Source organism: Pan paniscus, chromosome 1, assembly GCF_029289425.2.
Source record: "Pan paniscus chromosome 1, NHGRI_mPanPan1-v2.0_pri, whole genome shotgun sequence".
Taxonomy (NCBI): Eukaryota; Metazoa; Chordata; class Mammalia; order Primates; family Hominidae; genus Pan; species Pan paniscus.
This window is the reverse complement of record NC_073249.2, coordinates 193,619,142-193,645,123: the sequence shown is the minus strand read 5'-3', so window position 1 is coordinate 193,645,123 and position 25,982 is coordinate 193,619,142. Positions and strand designations below refer to the sequence as shown.

General features: G+C 40.5%; 1 protein-coding gene across 2 annotated transcripts in view; it reads left to right on the top strand.

The window, feature by feature from the left end:
- The window catches only part of ZNF362 (zinc finger protein 362), a 178,713-nt gene that overhangs the window by 59,702 nt on the left and 93,029 nt on the right, over positions 1–25,982 (top strand). The window lies entirely within an intron of this gene.

Genomic DNA, 25,982 nt, shown 5'->3' with positions numbered 1-25,982 from the left:
TTATGAAAAAGCTCTCAGTTTAGTTCTCTATGGTTAACACTTTCTCCATCACACCCTCATCTGGCCCAGAATCTCCATCATTGTGAGAAAAATAGTTGGTTGCTCATGCAACAGCAGTTTCTCAACTTTTTCTTATGGGCAGAGCCCTGATTTTGTTCAGGTGGCCCCCTTCCCCAAGTGACCCAAGGAAGGCTGACCCCAGCCCATTTCCAGGAGTGAGCCTTGTTTGGTCCAAGTCCATTATGGTGGTCTCATGGAGTGAGTCTTGTTTGGTCCAAGTCCATTATGGTGGTCTCATTCCTCTTGCCAGTGACGGTTTGGGCAGGTCCAGCCTGAAAAACTAAAGGGGAAGCCTATGGCAGAGAGGGGTTTTCAGGAAACGGTCTCTTTACTTTGCAAAACAGTCTGCCCCCTTTGCTGGGATATGTTTGGTGGCAATGCTTGGAATTGCAACAGCCATCTTGCTCCCAGTCTGAGGATGCAGCAAATACAGAAGGGAGGGCAAGGCCAAGAGAGTCCTAGGGAAGAGAAGCTTTTATTCTGATGCAGAGTCTGGACTTCAGGATATGTGAGATGGTCCATCTTATTGCATAAGCCAGTTTAACAGTAGTGCATTGTCACTTTGCAACCCAGAGAATCCCAACTGATATACTGACGTGCACCCCTAATGAGGGGGTGGGGAAAGTGAACAGGGCAGAGTCTAAATTATTGAAGCATTTGAAATGAAATGAAAAAAAAAAAGGCTTGATGATGGATGAAACAGTGACTTCATTATTCAACATGTATTTACTGATGCTGACTCCAAGCAGGTCTTTGTGAGTAGGTGGAATAAACTATGCTCCTTGCTCCCAAGGAGCTGGCAGTCTAGAGGGCAAAATCAATGAGAAATTCTTATCAGGCACAGTAGGGCTTGCTAAGTGTTCTCACATATATTATTGGATTTGAGTCCCAAAGCAGCCTTAACTAGTTTATATTATTATCCCCCTTTTATAGAGGAAGATACCAAGGCTCAAATAAAGGAGATATGATGGAAATTGCTAGCTGTCCACTAAACTTCATCCTCCTGTTCTTCTATGTAATAGAGTAGCAGTCGGAGGAATGGCTGGTCCACTAGAGATCATACATCCCAGCTGTTCTTGCAGCCGAGTGAGACTTGGTGACTAAAATCTTTCTAATAGAACATAAATAGAAATAGACCTTAAGGCATGAAGCTTTTGCTTTTCCATGCTCCATTTTCTCTTCTCTTGAGTTGGAACACAGATGTACCAGGGACACAGCTTCAATAATGCTTCAAAAGGGCTGATGGAGCAAAGATATGGGAGGATCCTGGGTTCCTGAATGACTGCATGAAGTACAGCCACCCTGACATGGACTACAGAGTGAGAAGTAAACTTATTTTCTAAGAGCCATTGTATTTTGGGTCTTTTGTTGCAGCAGCCCAGCTTTCTCCATACTATTTTGCAGCTGTTTTTATTATTTGTTTATTTGAGATGGAGTCTCGCTCTGTCACCCTGGCTGGAGCACAGTGGCATGATCTTGGCTCACTGCAACCTCTGCCTCCCAGGTCCAAGTGATTCTCCTTCTCAGCCTCCCTAGTAGCTGGGACTATAGGCGCACACCACCATGCCTGGCTAATTTTTGTATTTTTAGTAAAGACAGGGTTTCACCATATTGGTCAGGCTGGTCTCAAACTCCTGACCTCAGGTCATCCAACCGCCTCTGCCTCCCAAAGTGCTGGGATTACAGGCATGAGCCACTGTGCCCAGCCAATTTTGCAGCTGTTTTTAGAAGAGGCTCTGGTACTATTTTACTCTATTGTCTAAATCCTTTCAGTAGATAGTCTTAATATGTAGGTCTAATCTCCTCCAAAGGACATAGAATGTGGTTTTCTCTGGCTGAAAGTCACAGACTCTTTTTTTTTCTTTTGAGATGGAGTCTTGCTCTGTTGCCCAGGCTGGAGTGAAGTGGTGCAATCTTGGCTCACTGCAACCTCCACCTCCCAGCCTCAAGCAATTCTCGTGCTTCAGCCTCCCGAGTAGCTGGGATTACAGGTGCCCGCCACCACGCCAAGCTAATTTTTGTATTTTTAGTAGAGAGGGGGTTTCACCATGTTGGCCAGGCTGGTCTGAAACTCCTGACCTCAAGTGATCTGCCTGCCTTGGCCTCCCAGAGTGCTGGGATTATAGGTGTGAGCCACCGTGCCTGACCCAGTCTCTTATCTTTCACTTTACTTCCCAGTGTTCAGTCCTTTTATCCTCTGAGCAGTTCTTCTCTTGACCTTATTCCATCTCCATTAAGATGCAGAACACTAAAACTGTTGATTATCTTTACATTTGGCAAGTCATTGCTCTCTCCACATCTGATGTGGTTGAGTGGTCTGAACTAAGACTTAGAGATCCTGACTGCAGTGTATGCCATCTGCTTCCATTCATACTCCAAAAATTAACATCAGGAATTTTTTTTCTGGAAAGCTATCCAAGAGCTATTGTTGAGTGAGAAAAAGAAAAGAAAGACCCAAATACACATAGACACATAGACACCCACAGACTTAGACACAATCACAGGCATTATTTGCATAACAAAAATTCTATAGAACTATATTCTAATTGTGTTCATTTGTGGGCTGGGATTATGGGGGACTTTAACTTTTACATTAGATAGCTCTGTTTATTATATATATTTTTATAATCAGAAAAAATAAAGAAAATTGATCCTCATTATTTATGGATTCCATATTTGCAAAATCACCTGCTTCTAAAATTTATTTTTAACCTTCAAATCAATACTTGAGGCACAATTGCTATTATTTGTGGACATACTTATGTGCAGTGGTGAAAATCTTGACTTACCCACACATATGTTCCCAGCTGAAGTTGAACAAAGGGACACCCTGCCTTCTTGTCTCAGCTGTCATAGTGTAAACAAGTATTCTTTTTGTGACTTATTTGGTGCGAACTGTTCTCATTTTTTGTGCTTTTTTGTTGGTGATTTTGCTATTTAAAATGGCCCCAAGCATTGTGCTGAAGTGCTGTCTGGTATTCTCAAGCACAAGAAGGCTGTGATGTGCCTTAAGGAGAAAATACGTGTGCTTGATAAGCTTTGTTCAGACATGAGTTACAGTAGTGTTGGCTGTGAGTTCAATGCTAGTGAATCAACAATTTATATATTAAATAAGGGTCTCTAAGCAGAAACACACATAAAACAAAGTTGTGGCTGGGTCCGGTGGCTCACTCCTGTAATCCCAGCACTTTGGGAGGCTGAGGCAGGAGGATCACCTGAGGTCAGGAGTTTGAGACCAGCCTGGCCAACATGGTGAAACCCCATCTCTACTAAAAAACAAAAATTAGCCGGGTGTGGTGACGGGTGCTTGTAATTCCAGCTACTTGTGAGGTTGAGGCACGAGAATCACCTGAACCCAGGAAGTGGAGGTTGCAGTGAGCTGAGATTGCACCACTGCACTGCAGCCTGGGCGATAGAGCGAAACTCCATCTCTAAATAAATAAATAAATAAATAAAACAATGTTGTATATTGACTGGTTGCTGAAAATGTGGCCAGAGACTCACAGGAGCCTGATGCCATAGCTCTTTTAAGGGCTACAGAGAGTAATGAGAGTCAGCTGTATTTAAAATTGTTGCATGTAACAGCATCCACCAATACAAGATAAAACATCCATGTCCCTTCCTATCCAGGTTACATTTGCTCAAGCCCACTTGAAGGCAGAGGAGCAGAAGAAGGAACATTGAGCAACTTCCGAGTGCCACGCACTGTGCTAGGTGCTTCATGTGTGTTATTTGATTTGATCCTCACAATAGGATCAAATCTCCAGATTTGACTTGTTTCTCCCCATTGGCAGATGAGGAAACTGTGGCTGGGAGTGGGGAAGTGACTTATCTAAAACCAGGACAAGTAAGCGGCACAGGCTCCTCCTGTGATTCTTGCCTGGGGCCCAAGCAGCTGGAGATGACTCCACATTGTGCAGCCTGGCTGGGCCACAGCTGAGCGGTCAGCTCCACCTAGCAGACTTTATAAATGGGCAAGCTGGGCTCTGTCGCTCAGTGCCTCCTCCCTATTCCAAACCTTTGCCTGGCTCCTGTAACCCCACAGAGACACCCCTGCTTCCTCTCAGTGGGGGACCTTGCCTCCTGCTCCATGGAGGAAGTGGAGCCCCCTCCGTGGGGATGTCTCAACTTCCAGTCCCTCCAACCTATCAACTTATCTATAGAAACACCTCAAGTCCTCTGTGAAATGAAGCAGAGAGTAGAACAAAAAAATGACTGAAATAAATGCATTTCTAACGTTATTCATCTTCACCCCCTTTCCCTGGTCCCAGAGGATGAAGCTCACCTTCTGTTGAGAATGGATTCCTCCCCTAGGGCCCCTTGAATCCCCTCAGGCCTCTTCTGGGACCTGACTCCTTCAGTGAGCCCACTTTTGACTCTGTATTTTTGTCTCCTTCCTTGTCATTGGCTGCTTTTCCTCAGCCTAGAAACAGGCTCAACTTCCTCTTCAAATGATACTCTCTACAGTTGCCCCACCTTGAGCTACCATCTCATTTCTTGCCTGTCTCTAGCCCAGCACCTTGAGAGAATTGTCTGTACATCCTCCTGCGTCACCATCAGCCCATTGCAGCCTGCGCATCCTCCTGGGCCAGCACCAGCCCACTGCAGCCTGCACATCCTCCTGGGCCAGCACCAGCCCTCCGCAGCCTGCACATCCTCCTGGGCCAGGACCAGCCCACTGCAGCCTGCACATCCTCCTGGGCCAGCACCAGCCCACTGCAGCCTACACATCCTCCTGTGCTTGCATGAGCCCACTGCAGCCTGCACATCCTCCTGGACTGGCATCAGTCCACTGCAGCCTGCACATCCTCCTGTGCCAGCATCAGCCCACTGTGGCCTATGCATCTTCTTGGGCCAGCATCAGCCCACTGCAGCCTGGCTCTGCTCCCCCACCACTCCACTCATCATCTCCTAATTGCCAATTAAAAATACTTTCGGAGACACAATTGCTGCTGTAGAAAAACAAAAGAGAGGAAAACTAAGAAGCCACCATTCAGAAAGAACTATTGTTAATACTTGGATCATATCCTCAGATCTTTTTCATATATTCTATATATGTGTGCACATGTGTGCACACACAAACTCGGGTGTAGGGGGAAGGAGAAGGGGAGTCAGGGGAGAGAGGGAGAAAGATATTTTTACAAAATAGAAATGAGTTCACTCTCTAAATTAGTGCTTCTCAATGCATAGTCCTTGAGCCACATGTGTCTTAGCATGGGTTCTTCCAAGAACTGACCTTAAGATAAGGACTAAAGTGAAAATAGTTTATTTGGGGAGCATAAGTAACACTAATAGGGAAGTGGGAAGGTGATACAGGGAAGGGAAGGCAGCCCCATAAGGGTGCACTATTATCACAAAGGGGAACTGAAGATTTATCCTGCAGGGAAATTCTGGGAAATGGTACAAAACCTCAGAATGATCGATGCCTCAGAAGCATCCCACCCAAAGGATGAGGGAGCTGGGGTATTTATACACCATGTTTGAGTGTTGAGGCTGCTCCCTGGTGGTGTTTAATTCTTTGGCACTTGTGAACTGTGATGTGTACAGTCAGCTCTCTGTAGTTCTGGGAAAATGATCCCTTAGCTACCATGTGGATGCTGGCAGTCGGAAGTCTTGGGAATACATTGACAGGTTTGAGGGACAATGGCAGGGCATTGACAGTATGTGTCACAGTTCACCCTTGCACCTGCTCAGATAAACTTGCATTCATATTAAGTTTCATGTTCTGTCACTGCTACTTTGGGTGGTGGAAAGTCATGATTTGTTACAAGAAGAGAGGAGAAGAAGGAAGAGGAAGAGGTAGAAAGGATAACAGATAAGAGGAGGGACAATCTCCAGACCCCACTGCTGTAGTTGGTCCTAAAGTGTAACCGATGCTCAGCTTCTGACTCTACTACCCTTTCTAGATGCCCCTCACCTGGTCCAGCAGGGGTCACTTACTCCTGCCAGTTCAGAATCTCCTTTCTTAGCTTGTTGGTCTGCTGTCATGAGGATCCCAAAATTACCAGAGGCAGATATAATTTTAGGTTTAAAACCACAATTATGTCCTCTGGTAGAAGTGATCTCTCCCTACCCTCTGAGAACTAGGATCTCTGGTTCAACAGAGCCTAAAGCTTTGGCAATAGAAAGCATAAATTTGCCAAGTGGGTCATTGGGAATAAAGGTGAGAGAGGCCACTCATTTCTTGGCTTCCAGACCTATGTATTCTGACTGTTGGGGATGTAGCACCCTTACAATAGCTATTGTCTCAAGTATAGAAATACATGTAAGGGAGGCAGGGTGCGATGGCTCACGTCTGTAATCCCAGCACTTTGGGAGGCCGAGACGGGCAGATCACGAAGTCAGGAGTTTGAGACCAGCCTGACCAACATGGTGAAACCCCGTCTCTACTAAAAATACAAAAATTAGCCAGGGGTGGTGGCGGGTGCCTGTAATCCCAGCTACTCGGGAGGCTGAGGCAGGAGAATCCCTTGAACCCAGGAGGCAGAGGTTGAAGTAAGCCGAGATTGTGCCACTGCACTCCAGCCTGGGCAACAGAATGAGACTTCATCTCAAAACAAACAAACAAACAAACAAACAAACAAACAAACAAACAAACATGTAAGGACAGGTTCTCAACCCTATCTTCAAGCTGATGACTTAGCTATGCCTTCAAGTGGTTATTCCAGTATTTTCTCAGGATGCAGCCCTGGTTGGTATGGTAAATAGCAGGACCAGTGAATAACATGGTCATGTGCTCACTTTCTCCATGGCCATGTTATGGGGGGAATGCTTTGATGATAAACTGCACACCCTGGGAACTCTGAGAGAGTGCTGCTGACCATGACATTGTGGACAGAGAAGGCAAATCTGTATCAGTCCCATGAAGTCATAGAAGAGTCACAGCACCTCCAGGGTGGTTGGGTCCAGTGTAATCAACTGGCACCATGTGGCTGGGTGCCCTCCTTGAGGGGTGGTACTATGTCAAGAGCTCAGCCCTGCCTGTGCTTTGACAGATTGGACACTTAGTAGTAATACCTAGGTCAGCCTCGGCCAGAGGAAGCCCATGCTGTTGGGCCATGTGTGGCTTCCATCCCTCTTACCATGGCTTCTCAGTTCATGGGTCTGTTGTGCATGCTCTGGGGCAGCTGAGGAAAGAGATAAGCTCATTTCCACTGGATGAATCATCCTATCTAACTGATTGTTCAGCACCTTCTCTGCGATGGACACCCTCTGGTAGACAATGAAATGAGACAGAGACCCACATATTTTTGTGTCTTCTCTCAAAGATCAATCCACATGCTTCTTCCCCAGACCTCCTTAACTGCAATTTTGCAGTCTTGCTCTTCACAAGTCCCTGAGCAATCAGCTGAACTGTTCACTACTGCCTGGGAGTCCTGACCTCAGGCCACCACTCTTTCTGCACCAAGTTGATGACTCAATGCGCCGCCTAAAGTTCTGCCCCTGCAAAAAATTCTCCACATGGCTGTTCTTCAGGAACCCTTGAGTGGGACTGTAGTGCAGCAAGAGTGAATTTTTGTTTTCCACTAACCTATTGTGCCAACCTGTCCATAAACCAGGCCTAAGCTTTTTCCTCCTCTGTCACCTGGTCATCAGGAATCTCTCATGATTTCATAGGTGTGAGCTGAGGGGAGAGGTTCCAATGCAGGGATCACAACAGGGGATTCTGGGCCTGCTTCTGTAGTTTATTTGTGACCTCTGGTCCTGCTCAGGCCTAGTTCATGACAATGTTCCATGTCCACGCTTCAATGGATTACTGTTGCACATACTCGACTATACAGTTTGGTGGATCTGACAGTACACAACTTACAATGGGAAACTCTGGCTATATAATCAGTTGATCCCCCATATATATATATTCTACATCGTTTATTGTAACTCTTGTCAGTTGTTAAGCTGTTGCCTCTTAGCGCCGCAACCACACTTCTGTATCAACTTGTGTAGTGCTGGGGCTGGGGTTCAGAAATTCACATTCCAGCATATATATATATATATATATATATATATACACACACACACACACACATACCGTTGTCACCTCTGCTTTGGGTGACTCTCACCAGTTTCTTTACAGATTAAGAAACCGATGTGAGGTTTCTACTGCCTGCTGAGTTTACTAATCCCAATTAAGTATTCAGGGATGGGGAAAATAGTCACAGGAGGGTGTGAAGACCCACTGGACTCACTGTAAAATGGGCTTTGGCAAAGACTCCATTTATCATCTTGCCTCCATATCTCCTTACTTTAACAGGAGGGCTATAGTGGCAATTTGGATCCCCTGGAATCAGTGTTAGTCCGGACTCTGAATTCCCCAACTATAGAAATATCTGGATATTTTTGTTCTCCTGTGTACAGTTACTGTGGTACTGGGTCTGAGGACTAGCTTAAGCATGAAAAATGGGTGAGGGATAGTGATTTTCCACTGTGATGGCTCACCTCAGTCTTCACATTACATGCTCTTGATCTGTTTTTATTATATTGGGCAGCAATACCCTTGTTAGTCACCCACTGATCTCACCCTTAGGAACTTCAGGGTCTATTAGCAATCCCACAGATCTCTGTGGGTAAGGGCCCCTTGGTTGAGTTTCTGACTTTGCTGCCCATTATGGTAATTCCATACACTATGTGTCTGATGGTTAAGTGCTGCTACCTGGCCTCTGCTGTTCTGGAATCCTATTGTCACCATTAACAAACAGTAGGAACTCCAGTTCCCTAGCAGCTACAACACAACATAGAAGGGGCAGCCACCACTGAGTTGCTCAATGATGTCAGTGCCCCTTCAGGAGCTCATTCTTTATTGCTCCAGTGAAGGTGTACTGGAAACATACTAAGCTACTAAGCTGGTGGTCTTTTGGTTTTAGGCAATACATTTCTCCTCTGAACTTTTGACTCCTGTCTCCAGTTATGTCAGTTCACGCATTTCTACATTGTTTATTGTAACTCTTGTCAGTTGTTAAGCTGTCACCTCTTAGCGCCACAACCACCCTTCTGTATCAACTTGTGTAGTGCTGGGGCTGGGGTTCAGAAATTCACATTCCAGCATTGCCAGTTTCTCCCTGTTATGCCTGCCAATGAGGAGGGCAGGAGGGAATTGATGTCGCAGCAGCAGGAAGGAGGGACTTGCTTCTTCCTATTGACTTCCTGTCAGCTTCCTGTTCCTGTGAGCATCACCCTAGCAACGCTTCTTCACCCTGGCATCAGCAGCATCTTTCCTTAGCAGCAGCTGAATCCAGTTTGCAGTTTCCCAACACTTCCTAGCACCAGTTTCCAATACTTTGGTGTTCCTCCTCAGAGATCTGAGTTTTGGTTTCTTGGAACTTCTCTTGTAAGCTTCTAAATTTTGATAATTCCACTTCTTATTTTGTTTCACCAGCCGTGGGCATGGTATCTGCTTTTGTCATTGCTATCTTTGTGACAACTTAGCATTCTCTTTTTACCTTTGCAGTTACCTACTTAATAATTTTATACCTACTTAAGAATACACTACATTAGATCTCTATTTAAATTAGTGGTGTAGTTTCTACCTCCTGATTGGACACTGATCCTTTTGTCCTCTGAACTATCCCAGCTCCAAGTGTTCTTGCCAGGATGGTAAGTGCAGAAGCTCAGGAGACTTCCTCCATATCAACAACTCTTCTCTTCTCCATCCCTATGTTCCATTTCCCTTCTTGACTCAGCAGCCTCAATATCCATTCCCAGGCACATCTTCCAGCTTTTTATTGGTACCTATTAGGCAGGTCCTGCAGTTCTTTTAGTAAACATCCTTTTTTTTTGTTTTTGTTTTTGTTTTTGTTTTTTGAGACGGAGTCTCGCTGTGTCCCCCAGGCAGGCTGGAGAGCAATGGCACGATCTTGGTTCACTGCAACCACTGCCTCCCAGGTTCAAGTGATTCTCCTGTCTCAGCCTCCCAAGTAGCTGGGACTACAGGTGTGCACCACCACGCCTGGCTAATTTTTGTATTTTTAGAAGAGATGGGGTTTCACCATATCGGCCAGGCTTGTCCTGAACTCCTGACCTCAGGTGATTCACCCGCCTCAACCTCCCAAAGTGCTGGGATTACAGGCATAAGCCTGGCCAAAATCCTGTTTCTTTAAGCAGAGATAGTACCTCCTCAATGGTTGAGTGATGAGATTTAACCCTAGTGATTGACCTAGAAGACGCAAGAGAATGTAGAAGCAGATCTTGAAGAGGGCAAGTATCATCTTGCAAGGCATCTGCCTTAGGGGAGGCTTCTGCATAGTTTCCAGGCAAGAGGAGGAAGCCTATTATCCTCTAGCAAACGGGAGTGGGACACTTCTACTACTTTCATCATTAGGTTCTGGACGTGGTTTTCAGACCTATCTGCCCTCCAGCTGTAGGAAATTAGGGGATTTTAAAATGCTGTCATAGTGGCTTTCTAGGTTTCATACCATCCCCTGGGCTGGTAATTGACTAATTTGACCCTATCATTTTCCTCCTTTAGCACTTCAATGGTACTTAACAACAACCAACAAACTCCACCAGTTCTTTAACTACCATTGCCTCCACATCTCTCAGATGTTAGAGAGACTTCATAAATGGTTGTATCCCCTTGTATCTGTATCTTGTCCGCCAATTCATCCTAGGCCTCTACAATATATTAAAGACCATCAATAATGGAATCTTATTACCATTGGCTGACAAATTTTACAATCCTAGATTCCATCCTTGGGATCTAAGACCACTTCTGATCTGAGCTTAGAAGACCAGATACAGACCGCCACACAAAGATTTGAGTTAAATTAGCTTATTTGGAAAGTGACTATTTGGGTAGAGAAGTGGGAAGTGATAAAGAAAAGAAGGCAGACAATAAGAGTGCTACCACAGTGGTTTATTAACAGTTAATTTAGCAGGGAGACTCTGGGAAATGGTGCAAAACATGACTCAGAAATAACGCATATGAAGGGTAAGGGAACCAGGGTATTTATATACCAATGCTGAGAGTCATTGGTTAAGAGTTGTTGCTAACAGTTGGTAGGAAAGGTCCAAGGGATATGGATGGGGAACTGATAGCATCTGCAACAACCTGCACCTACATCTGAGTTCTCTGATTACCTGCTAAAATGCAGATTCCTGAGTACATTCCCTGAATGAAGGGAACTGAGTGAAGTGTACTCGGGAGTCTTCTGCAGCTTCCTATGAATGTATAATTATTCCAAAATAAAAAGTTAAAAAATAGATAGTATGACCAAGAATATAAATTATATAGAAATATATATGTATATATATGTCTCTCTCTCTCCATATATATATATATATATACACACACACACATATATGCAGGTTCCAGGGTTTACTTTCATTGACTATGGGGTACTGTAGAAAGAAAAGAAGTTTCTTTTATCTCTTACGCTAAATAAATAGAAATGCTAGGTAAAATATAAAAAGTACATTAAAAAATATATAGCTGAGCTCAAAAGCTCAGATGGAGCTAGAAAAGAGCTAGGAAAGAGTCACCTGGAAGCAATTGTAATCACAATCTGCATTAGTATGGGTGTGAGAATTAAGTTCACATGTTTGCATTAACTGTGTGATGGTGGCAGTGATGTGATGTTTGGGGGAACCCTAGCTAAGAAATTGACATAAAGTTTGTCTTGGAACTGGTTAAACTAATGGATCTTCTTGTGAAACTACCTGTGGTTCTCCTCCACAATGCAGGGCACACAGGACTTCTATAGAAAACAACTCCCACTGAAGATAATCTCATGGTAAAAAGCATTACAAAGTATGAGAGGAAAAGGATTGCTAGGAAAGAAAGTCAGAAGATGAAATAACCTGGATAATTCACATGCTGTTTTAGTTGGGTCCTCCAGAAAGTAAATGCAGAGACGGGATTAGGAGTGCAAGGGGTTTATTGAGGGGTAATGCCTGTAAAAGACAAAATGGGGAGAATCAAGATTGGGCAGAGAGCCTTAGATGGGACGCAAATGTGATAAAGTCTTGGCTAACACAAAGGGGGATTATAGAACAAATACCGCCTGTTAGAGAAAGTCCCTTGTTGAGCAGAAATAGCAAGACTATAGTACACCTGCCGTGTTCATAAAGTTATTGCTTAGGGACTGCCGAAGAAGAGCACAGCCTTAACTAAAAAACGGAGGCATATCTTGAAGGCAGTAACGGTACTAACAGCTTGAGGTAGTCAGCCAACTGCACTTGTGTGGCTGAAGAGCAAGTTCTTTCTTGAAGGGAGATCTTAGTGGTGCATATGCCAAAAATTAGGATTATAGAACAACCTGAGAAACTTTAATGTAAGTATGTTTAAATGAGATAAAATTAGGAATCGAAGACATAAGGCAAGAAGAAGAGCTTATGAAAAAAGAAGCAAATAGAAATAGCAAAAATGAACTATTAAAATGCAATAGATGTTTTAAAGAGTAGATTAGACACAGATGGAGAGAGAGAATTAGTACACTCAAATTGATCTGAAGAAATTACCCAGAAGGCAGCACAGAAAGCAGCACAAAGAGATGAAATTATAATAGTATGGAATATTAGTGCAGTGGGCTGGGCACGGTGGCTCACACCCGTAATCCCAGCAATTTGGGAGGCTGAGGCTGGTGGATTGCTTAAGCCCAGGAGTTGGAGACCAGCCTGGGAAAAATGGCAAAACCCCATCTCTACTAAAAATACAAAAAATTAGCCGGGCATGGTGGCACGTATCTGTAGTTCCAGCTACTTGGGAGGCTGAGGTGGGAGAATCACCTGAGCTTGGGAAGTCGAGGCTGCAAAGAGATTGCACCACTGCACTCCAGCCTGGGTGACGAGTGTGTGACCCTGTCTCAAAAAAAAAAAAAAAAAAAATACATGGGGTCTGAAGCCGCACAGCTGGTATTAAATCTCTGATACTTACTATTAATAGCAATAGAGATTCAGGTATGTTTTTAAGCCTTTTGTGTATCAATTTTCTCATGTATAAAATGGAGATATACTATAATGTTATAATGTTATAATATACTATAATGTACCTACCTCATGGTGTTACTATGAGGATTAAATGAGTTTATAGTTCTTGGCACATAGAGAGTGCTCAGTATTATAGAGTAATGGAAAATATGAAAGATAAAAATCATAGAGGAGAAAATGAGAAGTTCCAAAATTTATATTAGATTAGTAGTTCTACAAGGAGAAAATAGGGGAGAAGAAGCACCATTCTAAGAAATAATGATGAAGGATTTTCTACAAGCAAAGAAAAATGAGCCTCTGGAATGAAAAGGCACATTGAGTTCTGAGTAGAATAAAAAATTTCATTTCTAGACATATTGAAGAGACTGAAAAACAATAAAAATAAAGAAAAAAATCTGAAAAGCCATCAGAAATGAAACATCCACAAATGAATGATGTTCTGCCTGAAGCCAATTTCTCATCAGCAACAATAGATGCCAGTGGACTAATACCTTTGAAGTGATCAGAAAAACAAATTCTACATTCAGTTAACCAGCATTTAAGGATGAATGCAAAATAAAGACATTTTCAGATATATACAGACTGAGGTTTTACTAATCTCAGACTTTTGCTCAAAGAATTTATGAAGGGTGGACTTCAGCAAGAAAAAAATTCAGCTCAGAGGGAAAGAATCTTCCAATCAAAATGGAAGAATAAGAACCAGATTTACCCTTTCACCTGGAACAACAAATAAAACTGGACAAAACAGTTATTATTGATAATTATTTAATGATGAGGATGTATTCTGAGAAATGCACCTTTAGGTGTTTTTTGTCCTTACTGAAACATCATAGAGGATACTTACACAAACCTGGATGTCATAGCCTACTACACACCTGGGCTACATGGTAGAGCCTGTTGCTCCTAGGCTCCTGTACAGGATGTTACCGTATTGAATACTGTTGGCAATTGTAACACAATGGTAAGTATTTGTGTTTAAACATATCTAAACATAGAAAAGGCAGACTAAAAATATGGCATAAAAGATTAAAGTATGGTATATTTCTATAGGGCACTTACCACAAGTGAAGCTTGCAGGACTGGAAGTTGCTCTGGGTGAGTCAGTGAGTGGGTGGTGAGTGAATGTGAAGTTGTAGGACATTATGCATAATTCTGTAGACTTCATAAACACTGTACACTAAGGCTACACTAAATTTATAAAAAAAATTTTCTTTCTTCGATAATAAATTAACCTTAGCTTTCTGTAACTTTTTTACTTTATAAACTTTTAAACTTTTAAAAACTTTTGGGCTCTTCTGTAATAATACTTAGCTTAAAACATGTACACATTGTACAGCTGTACTAAAATATTTTCTTTATATCCTTATTCTATAAGCCTTTTTGTATTTTTAAAATTATTATTCTTAGGTTTTACTTTTTAAACTTCTTTGTTAAAACCAAAGACACAGGCTGGGTGCAGTGGCTCACACCTGTAATCCCAACACTTTGGGAGGCCGAGTCAGGTGGATTGCTTGAGGTCAGGAGTTCGAGACCAGCCTGGCCAACATGGTGAAACCCTGTCTCTACTAAAAATACAAAAATTAGCCGGGCATAGTGGCAGGCGCCTGTAATCCCAGCTACTTGGGAGGCTGAGACAGGAGAATTGCTTGAACCCAGGAGACAGAGGTTGCAGTGAGCCAAGATTGCTCCATTGCACTCCAGCCTGGGTGACAGAGCAAGGCTCCATCTCAAAAACAAACAAACAAGCAAACAAACAAATAAAAAACAAAGACACAAACATATGCATTAGCCTAGGCCCACACAGGGTCAAGATCATTGATATCACTGTCTTCCACCTCCACATCTCGCCCCACTGGAAGGTTATCAGGGGTAATAACATGCATGGAGCTGTCATGTCCTATGCTAACAATGTCTTCTTCTGGAATACCTCCTGAAGGACCTGCCAGAGGTTGTTTTGTAGTTAACTTCTTTTTCTTTTAATAAGTAGAAGGAGTACACTTTAAAATAATGATAAAAAGTATAGCATAGTATACATAAACCAGTAACAGCTGTTTATTATAATTATCAAGTATTATGTACTGTACATAATTGTATGTGCTAGACTTTTATATGACTGGCAGTGCAGTAGGCTGTTTACACCAGCATCACTACAAACATGTGAGTAATATATTGCACTATGACATTTTGATGGTTAATATTAGGTGTCAATTTGATTGGATTGAAGGATGCCTAGATGGCTGGCAAAGTACTGTTTCTGGGTGTGCCTGTGAGGATGTTGCCAGAGATTTACATTTGAGTTGGCGGACTGGGAGAGGAACACCCACCCTCAATGTGGGTGGGTGCCATCCAATGGGCTGCCAGCTAGAACAAAGCAGGTGAAAGAAGGTGGGATATCCTAGCTTGCTGAGTTGTCTGGCTTCCTTCTTTCTTCTGTGCTGGATGCTTTCTTCTGCTCCTCCTGCTCTTGGACATCAGAGTCCAGGTTCTTTGGTCTTTGGATTCTGGGTCTTGCACCAGTGGCTTGCTGGGGGATCTTGGGCCTTCAGCCATTGACTGAAGGCTGCACTGTTGGCTTCCCTTGTTTTGAGGCTGTCAGACTCAGATTGAGCCACTACTGGCTTCTCTCTTCCCCAGTTTGCAGACAGCCTATTGTGGGACTTTGCCTTGTAATCGTGTGAGCCAATCCTCTCTAATAAACTCCCTTTCATATATACATATATCCTATTAGTTCTGTCTCTCTGGAGAACCCTGACTAATACAGATGGCTATGGCATCACTAGGGGATAGGAATTTTTCAGCTCCATTGTAATCTTTTGGGACCACTGTCACATATGCGTCCATCATTGATCAAAAGTCGTTATGCAGTGCATAACTATATATGAAACGATGGTTCTCAAGGCATTGGACATTAGGCAAAAAGGGGAGCAATCTCTGGGAAACAAGCAAGGTGAGCTAAACAGTTTCCAACCTTACTGCCTAGAAAGAGTTTCCAGGCCACAGTACGGGGGAGGGAACCCAGGCTAACCCTGGAGGTCTTTCTGAGAGGAAGAGACAGAGCTGAGAGGCCAAGGAAGCCAAGGAAGCTAGAGTTTGCAGGGCAGAGTCCCAGAAAGGAGAGCACTTCATAGTACTGAGTACTGATCATGTGCATGTGAGGAAATGACCCAAGCCTTGGGAAAGACTTCACAAAAAGAGTAGAGAAAAACATTCTCAGAGTTCACATATAGTCAGGAATAGTGATCTTCCCACCGGCCACAGTAGAAAACTCTCATAACTCTTGAGGCACTGTGTAGAGCACTCAGAAGGGTTTTGCCTCAGTAACAAGGGAATTTAACTCTTGACTAAATGCTACTGGGTTTCTGCCAAGAATGTTAAAAGTAAGACCTGAAAGGATCAAATTATCTCAGAGTAACTTAACTACATTAAGAACAAAGCTAAAGAATATTTATAGGCATATAAAAATTATCCAGAGCCCCCCAAAAGGTAAAATTTACAATGTCTAGCATCCAATAAAAAATTACCAGGCAAGTGAAAGTGCAGCAAAATACTATGTATAAAGAAGAGAAAAGTCAGCCAAGTGTGGTGGCTCATGCCTATAAATCCCAGCACTTTGGGAGACCAAGGTATTTGAGCCCAGTAGTTCAAGACCAACCTGGGCAACACAGTGAGATGCTATCTCTATTAAATTTAAAAAACAAAAATAAAAAAGAAGAGAAAAGTCAAAGCCGGGCATGGTGGCTCATGCCTGTAATCCCAGCACTTTGTAAGGCCAAGGTGGGCAGATTGTTTGAGCTCAGGAGTTTGGAGACCAGCCTGGACAACATGGCAAAACCCCATCTCTGCAAAAAATACAAAAATTAGCTGGGTATGGTGATGCACGCCTCTAGTTTCAGCTACTTAGGAGGCTGAGGTGGGAGGATCACTTGAGCCTGGGAGGTTGAGGCTGATGTGAACCATGATCATGCCACTATACTTCAGCCTGGGCAACAGAGCAAGATCCTGTATCAAAAATTTAAAAAGAGAAAAGTCAATCAGTCAGTCAATCAAAACTGACCCAGAAGTGACACATGATAGAATTAGGAGGCAAAGACTTTAAAACACCAATTGTAACTGAATTCCATATGTTCAAAAAGCCAGAAGAAAGATTAAACATGTTAAACAGAATAATAGAAGATATTTAAAAAATACTCAAATCAAACATCCAAACATGAAAATCACAATGTTTGAAGTGAAAAATATACTGGATGAGATTAATGGCAGTTTTGACACTGCAGAAGAACAGATTTGTAAACTTGAAGATACAGCAATAGAAGCTATCCAAAATAAAACACAGAAAGAAAAAAGACAAAAACAAATAAAAAGAGCATCAGTGAGTCATGGGATAATTTAAAGCAGCCTAACATATGTATATTTGGAGTCCCTTAAGGAGAGAAGGGAAGAAAAGAAAAAAAATTGAAGAAACATCTGAAAAATTTCCAAATTTGATGAAAACTATAAACTCACATAACCATGAAACTCAACAAACCCAAACACAAGAAACATAAAGAAAAAATACACCAAGGCACATCACAATCAAATTGCTCAAAACAAGTTAAAATGAGAGAATCTTAAAAACCGCTAAAGGAAGAAGAAACATTACACAGAGGAACAAAGAATGACAGTAGATTTTTTGTATTATAAACAATGCAAGCTAAGAGATAGTGGAACAACATCTTTAAAGTACTGAAAGGAAAAATCTATCAAGCTAGAATTCTACACCCATTGAAAATATATTTCAAAAATGAAGGGGAAATAAATACTTTCTTGGAAATACAAAAACTGAAAGAATTTATCACCAGCAGACCTGTACTTACAAGAAATGTTAAAGGAAGTTATTCAAGCAGAAAGAAAATGATACAAGATGGAAATCTGGATCTACATAAAGAAATGAAAAGTACTGGAAATGGCAATTATGTGGGTAAAAAATAATGCCTTTTAAAAATTATTTAAATCCCTTTAAAGATAATCAACCATTTAGAGCAAAAGCAATAACAATGCATTGTTACTGTGGGGTTATAAGTAAAAGTAAAATATCTAGGCCGGGCATGATGGCCCACGCCTGTAATCCCAGCACTTTGGGAGGCTGAGGCAGGTGGATCACCTGAGGTTGGGAGTTTGAGACCATCCTGGCATGGTGAAACCCCATCTCTACTAAAAATACAAAAATTAGCCAGGTGTGATAGCAGGTGCCTGTAATCCCAGCTACTCGGGAGGCTGAGGCAGGAGAATTGCTTGAACCTGGGAGGCAGACGTTGCCGTGAGATAAGATGGCGCCACTGCACTCCAGCCTGGGCAACAGAGCAAAACTCCATCTCAAAAACAAAACAAAACAAACAAACAAACCAAAACAAAACAAAACAAAAAAACCAGTAAAATATCTGACAACAATAGCACAAAGTCCAGGAGGGGCTAAGTGGAAGTGTACTTTTATAAGGGTCATATTCTGTTTGTGAGGTGGTGTACTATCACTTGAAGGTAGGCTGTTGTCTTAGTCTATTCCTGCTGCTGTGACAAAATACCTTAGGCAAGAAGCTAAGGTGGAAGGATCACTTGAGCCCAGGAGTTAGAGGTTACATTACAATGAGCTATGATTGTGCTACTGCACTCCAGCCCAGGTGACAGAGTGAAACCCTGTCTCTTAAAAAAGAAAGAGAAGAAAAAATACTCAATCCAAAAAAGGCAGAAAAAGAGAAAAAATGGAAGAAAAAAATGAAATAGGACAAACAGAAGTCAAATAGCCAGGATTCAAACTCAACCATATCAAGAATTACATTAATGTAAAAGATTTAAATACTCCAATTAAAAAGTATAGATTTTCAGACTGAATAAAAAAGCAAGGCACAGCTATATGTTACTTATAAGACATCCACTTTAAATATAAGATACAAACAGGTTAAAAGTAAAAGGATGGAAAAATATATATCACATCATAGCCAATCAAAATGAAGTAGATTTCAGAGTAAAGGTTATTATTAGAGATAAAGTGAGTTATTTCACAAAGAAAAGGGGGTCAATTAATCAGGAGAACATAGAAGTCCTAAGCAACTAATAAGGGAGCTTTGAAATACATTGTTATGGGCTAAATTGTGTACCCTTTCCAAAATCATAAAGTCCTAACCTCCAATGTGACTATATTTGGAGATAGGATATTTAAAGAGATAATCAGGTTAAATTAGGGTGGGCCCTAATCTACTATGACTGGTGTCTTTGTAAGAAGAGAGAATTTGGACACAGACAAGGTACAGAGGGAATATCATGTGAAGACACAGGGAGAAGACCGTCATCTACAAGACAAGGAGAGAGGCCTCAGAAGACATCAACCCTGCTGAAACCTTAATCTTGGATTTCTGGCCTCCATATCTGTGAGGAAATTTTTTTTTTTGTTTAAGCCACATTGTCTATAGTGCTGTATTATGGCAGCCCTAGCAAACTAATACATGCATGAAGCAAAAACTGATAGAACGAACTGCAAGGAAAAAGAGACAAAGCCACAATGATAGTAGGAGATTCCAACACCCTTCTATTAGAAGTTGATAGAAAGAGTAGGCATAAATCAGTAAAGATACAGGAGTTGAACAATACTGTCAGCCAACTTGATCTAATAGACATTTATAGAACACTTCATCCAACATCAGCAGAGTACACATTAATTTCAGCTAACACGGAACATTTACTAAGACAGACCATATTCTGGGGCATGAAACAAGGATTGATAAATTTAAATGAACTCAAGTCATATAAAGTATATTTCCTGACAACAATGAAATAAAATTAAAAGTCAATAATGGAAAGATCTCTGGAAAATCTGCAAGTATTTAGAAACTGAATAACATACTTCTAAACAATCCATGGGCTAAAGAAGAAATCAAAAGACAAATTAAAATATTTTGAATGGAATTAAAATGGTAATACACATATTAAAATTTGTAGGATGCTGCTACATAGTACATAGAAGGAAAGTTATAGCACTAAATGCTCTATATTAATCAAGGGCCTTAGCTTTCACCTTAAGAAACAACAAAAAGAGAAAATTAAATGTAAAGTAAGCAGAAGAAATAAATAATAAAGATGAAAGCAAAATTCAATGAAATAGAAAACAAAAGCGATACAGAACATCAATGACAACAAAAGCTGGTTCATAGAGCAGACCAGTAAAATGGACAAATCTCTATCCAGACTGATTTGGGAAAAAAGGGAAAGAAAATATAAATTATTTCAATACCAAGAATGAAAGGGTGACATCACCACAGATTCTAAATATATCAAAAGGATAATAAGGGAGTACTATGAGCACCTTTGTGCCAAGAAGTTGGATAACTTAGATGAAATGGACAAATTCCTCAAAAGATAAAAACTACCAAAGTTCACTCAAGAAGAAATAAATAACCTGAATAGCCCTCAAATATTACATAAATTGAATTCGTATTTAAAAGCCTTTCCATAAATAAAACTCCAGGTCCAGACAGCTTAACTGAGGAATTCTTCCAAACATATAAGAAGGAAATAATACAAATTCTAAATAAAATCTTCCATAAAATTGAAGAGGAGGGAATATTTTCCAATTCATCCTATAAAACCAGCAGGTTGAATTTAACAATATATAAAGAAGACACTGTATCAGGCCGGGCGTGGTGGCTCACGCCTGTAATCCCAGCACTTTGGGAGGCGAGGGCGGGCGGATCACAAGGTCAGGAGATTGAGATCATCCTGGCTAACACGGTGAAACCCTGTCTCTACTAAAAATACAAAAAAAATCAGCCAGGCATGGTGGCGGCCGCCTGTAGTCCCAGCTACTGGGGAGGCTGAGGCAGGAGAATGACGTGAACCCGGGAGGCGGGGCTTGCAGTGAGCCGAGATTGCACCACTGCACTCCAGCCTGGGTGACAGAGCGAGACTCCATAAAAAAAAAAAAAAAAAAGACGCTATATCATGACCAAAAGGATACTATGCCTCGGGAATGTAAGATTGGTTTAAGCATCCCAAATCAATCACTATAATTTATCATGTTGACAGGCTGAGAAAGAAAAGCTATATAATCATCTTAATTGATGCAGAAAAAAACATTTATAAAAGCCAGCACTCAATCTTGATTAAAACACTCAATGTGCTAGGAACAATAGTGGAGTTCCTCAGCCCAGTGAAGATCACTTTTTTATTTAAAATTTTTATTGTATATATTTAAGGTATATAAATACCTTAAATATGATGTTTGGTATACATACATTTGGCGAAGTTGTTAATGTAGTCAAGCAAATTAACATATCCATCATCTCAAATAGTTACTCGTTTCCTTTTGTGGGAATAGCACCTAAAATCCATTCTTTTAACAAAAATCTCAAATATAATACAATATTATTAGTGATAGTCCTTATGTGTTACATTAGATCTCCAGATTTGTTCATCCTACATAGCTACAACACTGTATCCTTGGATCTACATCTCCCTATTTACTCCTTCCCATCTACGATTTTATTCTCCATCTTTCTGACTTTTCTTTTTTTTGATGATTCCACATATAAGTGAGATCATGCAATATTTTCCTTTCTGTGTTTGGCTTATTTCATTTAGCATAATGTCTTCCAAGTTCATCCATGTTGTGGTAAGTGGCAGGATCTCCTTTTTTAAGGCTGAATGATATTCCATCATATATGTGCACCATGGTTTCTTTACCCATTCATCCATCGAGGGATATTTTAGTTTGTTTTCATATCACGGCTATTGTGAATAATGCTGCAATGAACATGGGAGTACAGACGTTTCTATGAGATGATGATTTTATTTCATTTTTGTATATACCCACAAGAAGGATTGCTGGGTCATACAGTACTTCTATTTTTAATTTCTTTGGAAACCTCCATGCTGTTTTCCACAATGGCTGTACCGATCTACATTCCCACCAACAGTGTACAAGGGTTCCCTTTTCTCCACACTCTTAACATGTGTTATCTCTCATCTTTTTGATAATAACCATCTTAACAGGTGTGAGGTGATAGCTCCTTGTGGTTTTGATTCGCATTTCCCTGATGATTAGTGATGTTGAACACCTTTTCATACACGTATTGACCATTTTAATGTCTTCTTTGAAGAAATGTCTTTTCAGTCCTTTGCGCATTTTTTAATTGGATTATTTGTTTTCTTGCTATTGTTTCTTGCTATTGAATTGTTTGAGTTTCTTATATATTTTGGATATCAGATGTACGGTTTGCAAATATTTTCTCCCATTTTGTATGCTGCCTTTTCCTTTTACTGACTGTTTCCCCTGCTGTGAAGAAGCTCTTTGGTTTGATGTAGTCCCATTTATTTATTTTTGCTTTTATAGCCTGAGCTTTTTGTGTGATATCCAGAAAATTATTACCAAGGCTAAAGTCAAGGAGCTTTTCCTCTGTGTTTTCTTTTAGAAATTTTATGGTTTTGGTTCTTATATTTAGGTCCTTTGTCCATTTTGAGTTGATTTTTTTCTGTATAATATAAGAGTCCAGTTTCCACATTTTTTGGCATGTGGAAATCTAGTTTTTCAGCACCATCTATTGAAGAGGCTGTCTTTTCCCCATTATGTCTTCTTGGTACCCTTGTCAAAAATTAGTTTACCATATATGACTGAGTTTATTTCTGGGCTCTCTATTCTGTTCCATTTGTCTATATGTCTGTCTTTTATGTCAGTACTATACTGTTTTGATTACCATACCTTTATAATATAATTAAAAATCAGGAAATGTGATGCCTTCAACTTTGTTTTTCTTTCTCTAAATTGCTTTGTCTACTTGTGGTCTTTTGTGGTTCCATACAAATTTTAGAATTGCTTTTCCTATTTCTGTAAAGAATGCCATTGAAACTTTCATAGGGATTGGAATAAACCTGTATATGGAATTCAGTAGTATGAACATTTTAACAATATTAATTCTAATCCATGAACATAGGATGTCTTTCCATTTAGTTGTGTCTTCTTCAATTTCAAATGGCATTTATGAAAAACCTACAGTTTACAGCATACTTCATGGTGAAAGACTGAATGCTTTCCTCTAAGATCAGAATCAAATCAAGGATGTCTGCACTCATCTCTTTTATTCATCGTTACTGTACTAGGGGTTCTTGCCAGTCCCATTGGAATAAGAAGTGAGTTTGGTAAGGCTTCAGGATACAAAATTAATATGTAAGAATCTATTGTATTTCTATATATTAGCAACAAACAATCAGAAATTAAAATTTAAAAACATCTTTTATAATAGCCTTAAAATATAGGAAATACTTAGGGATGAATCTACAAGATATGTGGAAGACCTATATATTGAACACTACAAAACATTGCTGAGAGAAATTAAAGACTCAAATAAATGGGAAGATATACCATGTTCTTAGATTAGAAGACTCAATACTGCTAAGATGTCAACTCTCTCAAAATTCATCTATATATTTAAGAGAATCCTAATGCAAATCCTGTGTGTTTTTGTGTGTGTGTGTGTGTGTATTTACAAATGGATGAGCTAATTTTAAAATTCTAAAAAATGCAGAGAATGGCTGGGCACAGCAGCTCACAACTATAACGCCAGCACTTTGGGAGGCTGAGGCAAGAGGATCACTTGAGCTCAGAAGTTCAAGACCAGCCTGGGCAACATAGTGAGACCTCATCTCTACTAAAAATTTAAAAAGTTAGCCAGGCATGGTGGTGCATGCCTGTGGTCCCAGCTACTTGGGAAGCTGAGGTGGGAGGATCACATGAGCCCAGGTGATGGAGGCTGCACTGAGCTATGATTGCACAACTGCACTTCAGCCTGGGCAACAAATAAAGACCCTATCTCAAAAAAGAAAAAAATGCAAAGGATCTAAAATAGAAAAAAATAACTGAAAAAAAAGAAGAAAGTTGAAGGACTTATTTGACTTGATGACATTATAAAGCTACAATAATCAAGATATTTTGGTATTGGTATCAAGATAGACAAACAGGGCCAGGTGTGGTATCTCACACCTGTAATCCCAGCACTTTGAGAGGCTGAGGTGAGTGGATCACCTGAGGTCAGGAGTTTGAGACCAGCTTGGCAAACATCATGAAACCCTGTCTCTACTAAAAATACAAAAAAATTAGCCAGATGTAGTGGTGGGTGCCTGTAATCCCAGGTACTTGGGAGGCTGAAGCAGGAGAATCATTTGAACCTGGGAGGCAGAGGATGCACTGAGCCAAGATCGCACCACTGCACTCCATACTGGGCGACAGAGCAAGACTCTGTCTCAAAAAAATAAAAAATAAAATAAAAGATAGACAAATAGATCAATAGAACAGAGTACAGATTCCAAATATAGACCCGTGTTTATATAGTCAACTGATTTTTGACAAAGATGTGAAGGCCATTCATTTGAGAAAAGATAATCTTTTAAAACAAATAATATTGGAAAAATTATATATTCATGTGCAAATGCAAAAACAAAACAAAAATAAAACTTGAGCCATAACTTCAAATGTATCATAGAAAATTAGCATATAAAAATGTTTGACATCATTAATCATTAAGGAGATGCAAATGAAAACTACAATAAGATACTATCATGCACCTGTTGATTTTAGATCTTTCCTGCTTAAGTGTACAACATAAAAATATAAAACTTCTAGAAGAAAACATATAAGATAATTTTATGGGCCTTGAGTTGGGCAAAGATTTATTGGACATAATACCAAAACAAAAAAAAAATGACTACAACAAACAAGAAAAAATTGATAAACTGGATTTCATCAAAGTTAAGAAAATTTGTAATTCAAAAGAATCTATTATAGCTAAGCATGGTGATATGAGCCTGTAGTCTCAGTTACTCATGAAGCTGAGATGGGAGGATCACTCGAGCCCAGGAATTTGAGGCTGCAGTGTGTTATGATTGCACCTGTGAATAACTACTGTACTCTAGCCTGGCCAACACAGTGAGACCCCATCTGTAAAAAGAGAAAAAAATACTATTATAAAAACGAAAAGACAAGCCACAGACTGGGGAAAAATATTTGCATATCACATATCTGATAAAGGACTTGTAACTAGAATGTATAAAGAACTCTGAAAACTCAATAATAATAAAACACACATCTCTCCCAAAATGGGCAAAAAACTTTCAGACACTTAAATAATATATGCAGATGGAAAATTAGCATATAAAATATGTTCAACATCATTAATCATTAAGGAGATGCAATTAAAACTACAATAAGATACTACTATGCACCTGTTGTAATGTCTAAGATCATACCATCTGTTGGGGAGGATATGGAGAAACTTGACAATTCCTTTTTATAAAATTATACTTTAAGTTCTAGGGTACATGTGTACAACGTGCAGGTTTGTTACATAGATATACATGTGCCATGTTGGTTTGCTGCACCCATCAACTCATCATTTACATTAGGTATTTCTCCTAACGCTATCCCTCCCCCAGCCCCCCACTCCCCAACAGGCCCCGGTGTGTGATGCTCTCCTCCCTGTGTCCATGTGTTCTCATTGTTTAACTCCCACTTATGAGTGAGAACATGCGGTGTTTGGTTTTCTGTCTTTGTGATATTTTGCTGATAATGATGGTTTCCAGCTTCATCCACGTCCCTGCAAAGGACATGAACTCATACTTTTTTATAGCTGCATAGTATTCCATGGTGTATATGTGCCATATTTTCTTAATCCAATCTATCATTGTTGGACATTTGGGTTGGTTCCAAGTCTTTGCTATTGTGAATAATGCCGCAATAAACATACGTGTGCATGTGTCTTTATAGCAGCATGATTTATAATCCTTTGGGTATATACCCAGTAATGAGATTGCTGGGTCAAATGGTATTTCTAGTTCTAGATCCTTGAAGAATCACCACACTGTCTTCCACAATGGTTGAACTAATTTACACTCCCATCAACAGTGTAAAAACCTTCCTATTTTTCCACATCCTCTCCAGCATCTGTTGTTTCCTGACTTTTTAATGATCGCCATTCTAACTGGCG